At 46.9% G+C, this 11784-nt stretch overlaps 1 long non-coding RNA gene and 1 pseudogene across 2 annotated transcripts; one reads left to right on the top strand and one right to left on the bottom strand.

Moving 5' to 3' along the window:
• Positions 1-1198: 1198 nt before the first annotated feature.
• Positions 1199-1337, top strand: LOC123063852 (uncharacterized; annotated as a pseudogene).
• A 3850-nt stretch (positions 1338-5187) lies between these two features.
• Positions 5188-9418, bottom strand: LOC123058907 (uncharacterized). 2 transcript variants are annotated; one of them, XR_006427319.1, is made up of 6 exons: positions 8940-9418; positions 8278-8537; positions 7950-8196; positions 7210-7404; positions 6767-6848; positions 5188-5693 (listed from the first exon to the last, which is right to left on the bottom strand). It is a non-coding gene; the product is annotated as an uncharacterized lncRNA (long non-coding RNA). The 2 variants fall into 2 exon arrangements; XR_006427318.1 differs by having other exon boundaries at positions 6767-6888; positions 7369-7404.
• Positions 9419-11784: the final 2366 nt, after the last annotated feature.

Genomic DNA, 11784 nt, shown 5'->3' with positions numbered 1-11784 from the left:
CCAGAGCAAGTGTATGGGTTTCATAGATATTAACAGGTTGCATAAACAGAGAAGCAACAGTTTTATAGGGTAGAAGACTGATCACAGAGACACGAAAAGTGGTTCAAACTAAGGGGTATCAGTCACTTAATTATAGCAAGTATTTTCCCTAACATGGGAATCTGCTAAGAGTATAGATTAACCCTGAAGCAAATCGATGGTTAACTTAACTAAAGCTAGCTCCTATTTTTATGAACTAAATATCAAGTAAAAAGTAGCAGTCACTCATAAATTATTTGACTAAGATTTCTTCATGGGATCCCCTAGTCCAGGGTTGTACCTGATGTTGATGGGGATTGAATTTGGTTTGTGCATCTCCGTGTATTTTTTTTCCTCACCGGCATCGATCTAGACAGCGGGTGGCGATAGTCTCAATCATGGTTGTTGAAGTATGTATTATAGGATGTATACGGTGTACATATAAACCGTATACATGTGTGGGCGTGTGCGTGTTGTAATCAGGTAGTTAGGATATGTTTAGGTTGATCTCTATCCTTTGTATAGATTATGACTTGGAGATCAATCCTACAACAACCTAACTACCTAAACCCTGTAATCTCTTGTGCCTATAAATAACACGCAACGCGTCCCTACTAAGGCATACGCTTAACCCATCTTTACATGGTATCAGAGCCTCTCCTCTACGCACATCTCTTGCGCCGCCAAAACTCCTCGTGCCGCCATGTCTTCCTCAAGCTCCACCGCAGCCTCTCCATCCGTGCTGATCCCCATCGCTGAGAAACTCCATCACTCCAACTTCAACATCTGACGTGCGCAGGCCCTGGCCACGATCCGTGGTGCTGAGCTGGTCTCCTACCTCGATCCAGAGAGGGAGGAACTGGTGCCCAAGCTGTCAGACAAAGACGGCAAGGTCACCGACGTGCTGAACCCGGCATATGAGATCGACAGGGCTCGAGACTCTCAGGTTCTGAGTTTTCTTTTCAATTCCATCTCACCCCCTGTGATGGTTCAGATCGCAACTTGCACCACGGCGTCAGCAGCATGGACTACAATCACGGAGATCTTTATCTCCCAGACGCAGGCGGCCATCGTTAATACGAGGATGGCCCTCTCCACCACCAAGAAGGGAAACTCCACCATCGCTGAGTACCTTGGCCGCATGAAGGCCCTCAGTGATGAGATGGCTGCCATCGGCAAGCCGCTCACAGACGATGATATGGTGTCGTATATCCTTGCTGGCTTGGATTTCGACTACATGTCATTCGTCTCCTCCATCTGCGCCAGGACCGTCCCCATCAAGCCCAACGAGCTCTACGCGCAACTCATCAGCTTCGAGAGCCGCCTCGCCATGTTTGAGGGTGGCAACTCGTCGTCCCACTCATCCGCGAACGCTGCCTCCCGCGGCGGTCGCGGTGGCTTCCCTCGCGGCGGAGGCCGCGGCAGGAACGGAGGCGGCCGTGGTCACAGTGGTGGCCGTGGCAACGGAGGCAACGGCGGCCGCGGGAACGGCCACGGTGGGTGTGGCCAAGGAGGCGGGGGACGAGATGAGCTCCCTGAAGTGTTCTGCCAGATCTGCAAGAAGCCGAACCACACGGCCATAGAGTGCTACCGGCGCTTCGACATCGCATTCACCAAGGAGAAGAGTGCGAGCGTCGTGTCCAACTCCTCCTACGGCGTCGACACCAATTGGTACGTTGACACAGGCGCTACAGATCACATCACCGGAGAGCTCGACAAGCTCACCATGAGGGAGAGATACAACGGCCATGATCAAGTGAACATGCCCAACGGAGCAGGTATGAAAATTACTCATATTGGTCAAGCATATGTTCGTACTCCCACCTGTAATCTTCATCTAAAAGATGTCCTTTACTCACCTAAAGCCACAAAAAAAATCTTGTTTCTGCTCATCGTCTATCTCAAGACAATAATGTCTTTCTTGAAACTCACCCTCGTTTCTTCTTCATTAAGGACAAGGCAACGAGGAGCACCCTCCTCCACGGCAGGTGTAGAGCCGGCCTCTACCCCCTATCATCAGCTTCTTTAGGCCCGGGCAGGCATGCTTTTGGTGCCACCAAGATCTCTCCGTCAAGGTGGCACGATCGACTAGGTCATCCGTCTTTGAAAATCGTCCATCATGTTCTTAGCAAGAACAAAATTCCTTTTTCTGTTCATGAGTTGAATAAAGAGGGGGTGTGTGATGCATGCCAACAAGGCAAAAGTCACCAACTTCCCTACCCGCATTCTAGTAGTTTTTCGGATGCTCCTTTAGAGCTTATTTACTCTGATGTATGGGGACCTGCCCGTGATTCTATCAATAAAAAGAACTATTATGTGAGCTTTATTGATGATTTCAGTAAATTTACGTGGATATTTCTTCTTAAGCATAGGTCAGAGGTCTTCAAAGTGTTTCATGAATTTCAAGCACTTGTAGAAAGACTCTTTGATCGCAAAATCATCACCATGCAAACCGACTGGGGTGGTGAGTATGAGAGGTTAAATTCCTTTTTTCGCCAAGTTGGCATCACACACCATGTTTCCTGCCCACATGCTCATCAGCAAAACGGCTCCGCCGAAAGAAAGCATCGTCACATTGTCGAGGTTGGCCTCTCACTGCTAGCTCATGCGTCTATGCCCCTCAAATTTTGGGATGAGGCATTCCTCGCTGCCACGTACTTGATCAATCGCACACCAAGTAAGGTGATCAATCTTGAAACTCCACTAGAAAAATTATTTCATGAAACACCAAACTATCATGCTCTTCGTACGTTTGGGTGCGCATGTTGGCCTAACCTTCGTCCTTTCAATGCTCGCAAGCTTGAATTCCGCTCCAAGCAATGCGTTTTCCTTGGCTACAGTAACCTTCACAAAGGTTTCAAGTGTCTAGACATAACTACTGGACGTGCTTATATTTCTCGGGACGTTGTGTTCGATGAAACGGTGTTTACCTTTGCCAAGTTAAACCCTAATGCCGGTACACCTATCAGATCTGAAGTCCTTCTCCTCTCTGAAAATTCCTCCTCCTTACCTCTTGATCATGGGGACGAACATATAGCTAATGATCACTTGGGTAATTCTCATGAAAATTCTGCTATAAATTCTGGAGGAAATTCGGTTGTGCACTATGATTTTATGCAGCAGCAAAGGACAAGCGCGGAGCACGAGGAGGATTCAGGTGCCGCACCAGAAGCTGACAGCGGCGATCCCGATGCGGATCCGCCCTCGCCTGTCGCGCCAGGCAGTGGCAGCGCACCCGCCTCGGGGTCAGGCAGGCCACCAGCGGCCGACCACGCGTCCCCCCGCGGCCCCGCGGGTGAGACCATGACAAGCCAAGGCGGGCCCAGCAGCGCAGGTGGGCCAACCACACTCACGCGCCAGGAGAGGCACCTCTCCGCCTCGTCTGGTGGGCCTTGCCAAGTGGCCCAATGAGCAACTGGCTCCGCTCCGAGGAAATCCGCCTCGGATCAGGTGCCGCTGGATCATCTGCAGCGCCAGATCCCGCTGGATCGCCTGTCGCGCTGGATCCCGCCGGATCTTCTGTGCAGCGGCCCTCTGCTACAGATTCTGTGCCACTGAGAACCAGATCACAGCATGGAGTTTTGAAGCCCAAGGTTCGGACGGATAGCACGGTCAGGTACAGTAATGTTCGTTTTGGTGGCCTAGCTGTCACAGGTGAGCCAGGAAACTTGGTTGAGGCTTTTGAGGATAAAACCTGGAAAAATGCTATGGATGAAGAATATAATGCTCTTATTAGAAACAAAACTTGGCATTTGGTTCCTCCAGCAAAAGGCAGAAACATAATTGATTGTAAATGGGTTTACAGAGTCAGAAGAAAGTCCAGTGGAGAAATAGACAGATACAAGGCTAGATTAGTAGCAAAGGGTTTTAAACAGCGGTACGGTATTGACTATGAGGGACTTGTTCTTTCTGTTGCAGTATCAAATGGTTGGAGTTTTCGTCAATTGGATGTGCAGAATGCGTTTCTTCATGGCGTTCTAGAGGAGGAAGTCTACATGAAACAACCACCTAGGTATGAGGTAAAAGACAAATATCATTATGTGTGCAAACTTGACAAGGCATTATATGGTCTGAAACAAGCACCTAGAGCATGGTATTCTAGGTTAAGTGATAAACTTCAAAGGCTTGGCTTTCGACCTTCAAAGGCTGATACATCACTTTTCTTCTATAAGAAGGGAAAAATAATCATCTTTATGTTGGTATATGTTGATGATATTATTGTGGCCAGCTCATCACAAGATGCGGTCAGTGCATTGTTGGAAGATCTCAAGAGAGACTTTGCACTTAAAGACCTTGGCGATTTGCACTACTTCTTGGGAATAGAAGTGAAAAAGGTAACTGATGGGATAGTCTTAAGTCAGGAAAAATATGTGTCTGATATATTAAAAAGGTCAGGTATGATGAGTTGTAAAGTTTCAAACATGCCACTCTCAACCACTGAGAAACTTTCCAAGGAAGAAGGGGAGCCCTTGCGAACCAAAGCAGCCACAAACTATAGAAGTGTGGTAGGTGCCTTACAGTACTTGACACTTACAAGGCCTGACATATGTTTTCCTGTCAACAAGGTGCGTCAGTTCTTGCATGCCCCTACTCTTCAGCATTGGACTGCAGTGAACAGAATTTTGAGATATCTCAAAGGTACTATGAGTACTGGATTAAAATTCACAAGGTCAAGCTCAAATGTGGTAAGTGCCTTTTCAGATGCAGATTGGGCAGGTTGTCCTGATGATAGAAGGTCAACTGGTGGTTTTGCTGTTTTCTTTGGACCAAACCTCATATCTTGGAGCGCACGAAAACAAGCCACTGTGTCTAGATCCAGCACTGAGGCTGAATACAAAGCTCTAGCAAATGCCACGGCTGAGTTGATATGGGTTCAAAGTCTGCTTGCTGAACTAGGTGTAAATCAACTAGGTGTAAATCATTCCTCTGTTGCACGATTATGGTGTGACAATATTGGTGCTACTTATCTGTCAGCACATCCAGTGTTCCATGCAAGAACAAAACATATTGAAGTAGACTATCATTTTGTTCGTGAGAGAGTAGCCAAGAAGCTATTGGACATTCGTTTTATTCCTACTAATGATCAGGTTGCAGATGGTTTTACTAAAGCCTTGTCATGGCGCAAGTTGGAAGAATTCAAAAACAATTTCAACTTGTTAAAGTTGTGATTGAGGGGGCGTGTTAAAGTATGTATTATAGGATGTATACAGTGTACATATAAACCGTATATATGTGTGGGCATGTGCGTGTTGTAATCAGGTAGTTAGGATATGTTTAGGTTGATCTCTATCCTTTGTATAGATTATGACTTGGAGATCAATCCTACAACAACCTAACTACCTAAACCCTGTAATCTCTTGTGCCTATAAATAACACGCAACGCGTCCCTGCTAAGGCATACGCTTAACCCATCTTTACAATGGCGTGCCAGCCCTAGGTGCCCGTGGCAAAGAAGACGCCTGCGAGATTGCCGGAGATGCTCTGCTCCTGCCGGAGGCGCCAGTGGAGTCGAGGAATGCCTTCATCTGCGCCGCCATCATGCCGAACCGCGTCAAGAAGCTGAACTGAATGCCAGCTTGCTTGCCGTGATAACGGCGTCGCCACCTTTGTTCCTTTGGGGCTGAAATTATTGTCGAAGGTCTTCCCGTGTAGCTTTTTGACTTTCCAACAACAACCTGTAGTGATATATGATCAAAAGCAAAATTAAATTATTAGCCAAAGATAGCAGAGTGATAGTGCTTTAGGCTTTAACATTTTCATGAACATTGGGTAAGTATGCTTGTAACCCAAAAAGGGATCAAAGTGAAAGTGTGAAACACTTCTTCATATACTTATGAATTGTAAGAATGTGGTCAGCATTCACTAAACTCACTTAGGTTGTTCTGGACAATATTTTATCCTTCCTTCCCTAACCGAAAATTCAGCTAATGAAGGGAAGAAAGAAAATCAGTACTGAAAGACTGAAACTTCCAATCCATTTCCTACATCAAATCGGAGAAATAAACCGGACTGTCAACTATAACAATCAGTGAAATAGGAATTTTCTGTTGTTCCTCTTGCAAGACAACATAAGGACATTCAAGTTTAGTAATTTGCGTAGCTAAACAGGAAAGCACGTGATGTCCATCTGGTATCTTCCTGATAGAAAGCTTAATAACCCTCTGTCCGACAGACGAACAAAACTTAAAACCCCCGTGGGCAAAAGAAATCATAAAGTATCAATAAATGGACAAATCACATTGTTCTTATGATCCTGATGAATACGACAAGATCCACAGCCATAATCCACATCTAAAAACATATCAAATAAGTTAATACAGGGTAACAAGTGCAGCAGCATGTTTAAAATGCTTAACAATAGTTAATTGTCTAAAATAATCACATACTATGTAGTAATGAAACAACATATAGAAGTTCCATTTACCAACAGAAGGAACTAATGCTAAATTCGTAAAAGACAATTTATGCAACTCTGGCATTCCACTGAGCATGTAATTAGGATCATCTTGCCAAAGTGAGTCAACTGCTACGATCGCATGATCAACTCATTCACTTGTCAGTCAATTCTAAGCAAAAGAGCTTAAATCGTACTCATTTGGCATCTGAATTAACATCAGGCAAACCAACATCTCAGGTAATAATTCATGAATAGACTAATCCTAAATGATATCATCTGATTAAGCCGGCAACCTTACAACAATCAGATAGCAACAACTCACAAAAGAGTTAAGAGGAATTTCCACCCTACCTTGATGAGATTGGTGTAGGAGTCAAATCCGTTGTCGGCGTCCTGGCCGGTCTCAGCCGGCAGCAACTGCAGGTTTCGGCCGCTGTAGTGGAGGAAGAGGGAGTCCAGATCAAGTGACCTCCCTAGAATTATTTAAGCAAAGACCTTTGAGCAGGTAAATACAGACGAACTGCAGCGCATCGATACATGAGAACTACACATTTGCATAATCTGCAAGGCAGCCATGCTAGCATATCTACGAAGCATGGAACACAATATGTGAAATCAAAACTCTTTCTACTGCGCCCTTTCTTCTGTTCTTCCACAGGTAAGCGAATAACCACCACTCATTTCAATTTTCCCAATATTCTAGTAGGAAACTATTCATAGTTCATGGAGAATTTTTTTTAAAATTAAGTAAAGCCAACTCTGTATAATAAACTATGAATTAAAGACATGTATACCAGTGGGAGATAGAAACGATCGCAATCGCTTGTTCTGTTATCAGGCACTGGACCTGCTACTGCTGATTGTTGGAAGACCAGTTGGCCAAGTTGCCAAAATAAAATTCCAAGATGCCCAATCAACACGAGAGAGGCTGAGCAAGGACACAGTTTGCTCACCAAAGCCTTGATGGAGCTCCCATATTTGCCCTGGTTCTGCAAACAACAACAATAAAGTTCCGAATCACAGCTCTGTGATTGCATTTGCGATATGATTCATAAGGAACAACACCTCCTTTGTCTGCTCACTGCAACACGCATCAATAACACACTACTCCACTATTCGTACAACTGAACTACAGAGTTGCAGAAATTTGAGCATAAATTTCACACCCAACTGAACTGAACTGGACTGAACATGTGTGGTATAATGCGTATGAATCAACAAACCAATTCGGCTTTTCCTTGTCCTTTCTGTAGAACACGATGGGGACATTTGATGAAGTTGGAAAGCAGAGTTCAGAGTTCATACTGTAGGTTTAGTATAACATATCAAGATGCAAATACAATCACATCAATCGCACAGATAATATGAGTACGATATTTCCTTATGAATAGGAAAATTAAATTACTATGAGTTGTTCAAGCAAATTTTCACTATGGGCAAAACAATGTGCAGGGCAAAATAATGTGCAAGCAAAATAGAGTTACGTGAACATACCATGAAGGCTACAAGTGTAAGGATAGGATATGTTGTTTACCTTGGCTATGACGGAGGCTAGGTGACTTTGCTGTTGACCAGCGCGTTCTCCGCCATGCGCTGGTCCAGGCCGAGCGCCAGCAGCGTCTCCAGCTGCATCAGAGGCGGGGCCGTCTCCCCATCGACCATCTCCCTTGCTCCTGCGGCCCAACCTGCCGTGGCGGTCCGGGCGTGGTAGGACGGCGGGGGAGTGCTGGTCGGGACGGCGGCGGCGCCCTCCTGCAGGAGGCGTTCTTGGGCGTGCCCGGCTGGAGTGTTAATCTCAGATCATTAACATTTTGTCTGCTTTACAACATGAAGTGGTATCTAACTTTCAAGGCAAAACTTACTTGGGAAGGCCTTATCCATGCAACTAACCTGCGAATATACCTGCATAGTAGCATAAGCGCATTGATTAGTACAATAGAATTGGTGTTGTAATTTTCTTAATTCTTGCAACCTCATGAATTCGAACAAACATGTACAGAGTAGAAGATGATATATGATCATAGCACAACTTCCATAAGATCAGAAGAAAAAGGAGAGCATGAGAACATGAGATGAACCGAGCGGGTGCTCCAGGAGTTCTTGGCCATCGATATATCTCTTCCTGCGAAGATTGTTTTTATTATAAAGAACAACACCACAAAATTCATTATGCATTAAAAAGTGTAAAAGGTGGGGGAGATTAATTGACAGTAAAACGTATACATATACAGTCGTATCAATCTGTAGAGGAGAGAAAGGAGGAAGGTGCCTGACAGCGTGAAGTAGATTCCCAACAGTAAATAAGTGTATTTTCTCATGTAAACTCTAATCAGTATTACTGATACTTAAATCAAATTTGGAGGTCCTGTGCAGGCACATACCAGTACCACACACATGCTTTCGGTACGGGTCTGCTGTGACATGCAGGCATTTTTCAGCCAGTTCATCGCAAAACATTGAGAGGACGGAGGAGAAGGCATCCGTGACAGCGAGAGAGGATTGAGGCGAGGACGCAGGGACTGACCTCACGGGTTGATGGACGGCGACACGAAAGCCGGAGGGAGCCGACTGTGTCTGCGCTCACGCTCCTGCCAACAACGACGGCGCCGTGGACCAGCTCTGCCGCTCGAGCTCCTCCTGGGTCGACCTGGGAGGGAAAGAGAGCACGGGACGGCCGCACTCGATGCCGTCTTCTGAGATGAAGAGGAAGAGGCGCTGAGGCGGTTGTACGCTGAGGTGGGAGGAGAGGCCGCGACGACCACGCGCGGGAGCAGCAGAGGCGGCGGCGACCATGCGCAGGAGCAGCAGAGGCGGCCGCTGCGGGATCGGGGAAGGGGGGAGAAAATTTGGGGCGTGAGCGCGGCGGCGGCGGCAACCCTTGCCGATGTGAATGAAAAACGAGAGAGATTGGAGAGGAAAGGAGAGGTTGCGTGTGACTTGAGAGAAGGGGTGGAGTTCAAGGCGTTTTCACGTTCTCTCTCTTTCTTCCAGATGAAGCGACGACTTGACCGACGCGCCTAGCAACCAATCTCGCGCTGCGTTCGCTTTTTCCTCTTTTCTTTTCATTGTGTTCCTCTGCCGACATGGCATGCGCGAGTGAGCCCTTTTGATGCACACGTTAAGGATAGGATTATCGCAGAAATAGAAAATTTGTAGGAAATGAGATGACATGTATCTCAAATCCTATGAGTAGGAATAGAAAACGAGATGTCATTTGGTTGACACTAAAAAAAAAATTCATTGAGTCTAGGCTAATTTTTATTTTCCTATGAAACGTAAAGGATAGGAACCAATCCTATGTAGGAGTAGGAATCTATTCCTATGAACCAAAGAGCTCTAAATAAAAGAAAAAAATTCTATAAGAATCATATCTTCTAGAATTCCTATGAAATTCCTCCAAACCAAAGGAGGCCTAATGCTTCTCGATTCTTGTGGTCATTCCCCTCCCTGCTAGTTGGACAAGGAGATGAAAAGTGGTGGGATATGGCTAGACATTGGAGACACATCGTGGCCTTTTGCTTCCAAATCCAGGGAAGTTATTTATTGAGCATATGCGTATCAAGCTTATTATCTCCGATGACGAGTGTTTGTGAAATGTGAGTTCCTCAAAGATCATATGTATTCTAAAGAGTAAATTACACTAAAGCTCCTAAAAGTATTTCAAGTGTGTTAAGTAGGTCCTAAAAATTGGAAATCGTTCATACACTTTGTAGACCTCTAAACTACGCTTCTCGCTAGCGATCAACTTGAGCGGATCAGTGCCCCGCGCCTCCTCCGCTGGGCCCCATGGGTAGCATCTCCATCAACGACGACACCAGCGCGGACGCCGTGGTGGAGGACGCCGGGCTCGATGGCATGGGCCTCACGGCGTCGGCACACCCCACGAAGCTCATGGTGAACATCGCAGCGGCAGCAACGACGACGACGAAGAAGAAGCTGCGGTTACGGTGGGCGTCCATGGCTTCCAAGAAGCAAAGGACGTGCCCTGAGATCTCGATCCTCTGAAAACTCTACGGACTTACGGAGCACGCATGCACGCAGGTGTCTCCCGGAATCGCCTGGTTCTGGGTGTGGAGATTGCAGTCTGGTGCTGGTGCTAGTCCACCACTTGTGTGAGTCATCTGATGTGTGTATATATGGGGGAGTAAAGTCTGAAAAAAACCTTGAACTCGTACGCCCTATCGAAATTGAACCCTCACCTTCTAATCCCTGAAATCGGCACCCCATACTTGTCGATCCCGGTTAATATCGACCTTCAACCTGTTTGGCACACCGGGAAAAAGGCAATCGCAACTAGGTTCACCTGCTACTCTCACCGACAATACTAGGTCCGCATGTCATATCCATCCCTCTCCTCTACCTCGTCCTCCCTGTCGTTCTCTCCTTTGTTGAAACGTCTGCGATAAGAAAAAGATGCGAGATGGCCAGCCAGAATTGAAGGGGCAGGGAGAGGTCTGGGAGCTTTGATCGTACTAGACACCGGAGGTGGTTGCCGTCGTGTGTGGCGTCGCCTCATTGGCGCTGTGGAGCGCCTAGGCCGCCGGCCCGCGCTCAACTTCCTAGGCTTTGTCATGGTCTGCCCCAAGATCCTAACTACTGAACTGAAGCATGGTTGATCGATTGGTCAAATTTGAAGGTGCACGTACGCAAGTGTAGAGAAAGCACCTGATGGATCCTTGAGGCTAGCTAGCTTTCCACGTGCAGCAAACTACTATCCTGGATGCTTGGTTGATCTGGGCTTCTGGAGTAGCACAACTCGGCGGAACACTCACGCCCCGCGGGGACACTCTGCCTAGCCTGGACGCGTGCATACGGTACGGACGGTGATGTCCATGTGGATCTCGTGTTTCCCGTGCTCCATCCACCATCGTCGTTAGCATGTCGGGCTAGCTACTGCGACGACACCAGCCACACTCGCTCGATCAAGCACCACCGCCATTGTTGTCGTCTTCCTCATTTCCTCTCCGTGAAGCTGCGCTCTGCAAGCTCTCGTGCGCTCAATCAGCTAGGTAAAGATGTTTCCCAGGGCTGCACGCCACTGGCCGGCCGACAAGCCCCTCGTCTGCCGTCGCACAACCACTCCCGGAGCTGCACACGGCACCAACATCACCGAGCTGCCACGTCGTTTCATTGTGTGTGCGTGCGTCATGCAGATGCAGATTGATGGATCTGACTGTAGCTTCACCAAGTTAGTGAGAGAAGAGGATGATCCCGGTGGGGATTGCGTTTTCCTAGTGCACCAAACTAGTCTAGAATTTTGCAAGGTTAGGATTGACTGGGATTGATGAGTACGGGGTACTGATTTCAGGGATTAAAAGGTAAGGGTCTGATTTGGACGGGAACTACGAGCTCGAGGTTTTATTCAGACT

Source organism: Triticum aestivum, chromosome 3A (assembly GCF_018294505.1).
Source record: "Triticum aestivum cultivar Chinese Spring chromosome 3A, IWGSC CS RefSeq v2.1, whole genome shotgun sequence".
Lineage (NCBI taxonomy): Eukaryota > Viridiplantae > Streptophyta > Magnoliopsida > Poales > Poaceae > Triticum > Triticum aestivum.
This window is presented reverse-complemented; position numbering and strand designations above follow the sequence as displayed.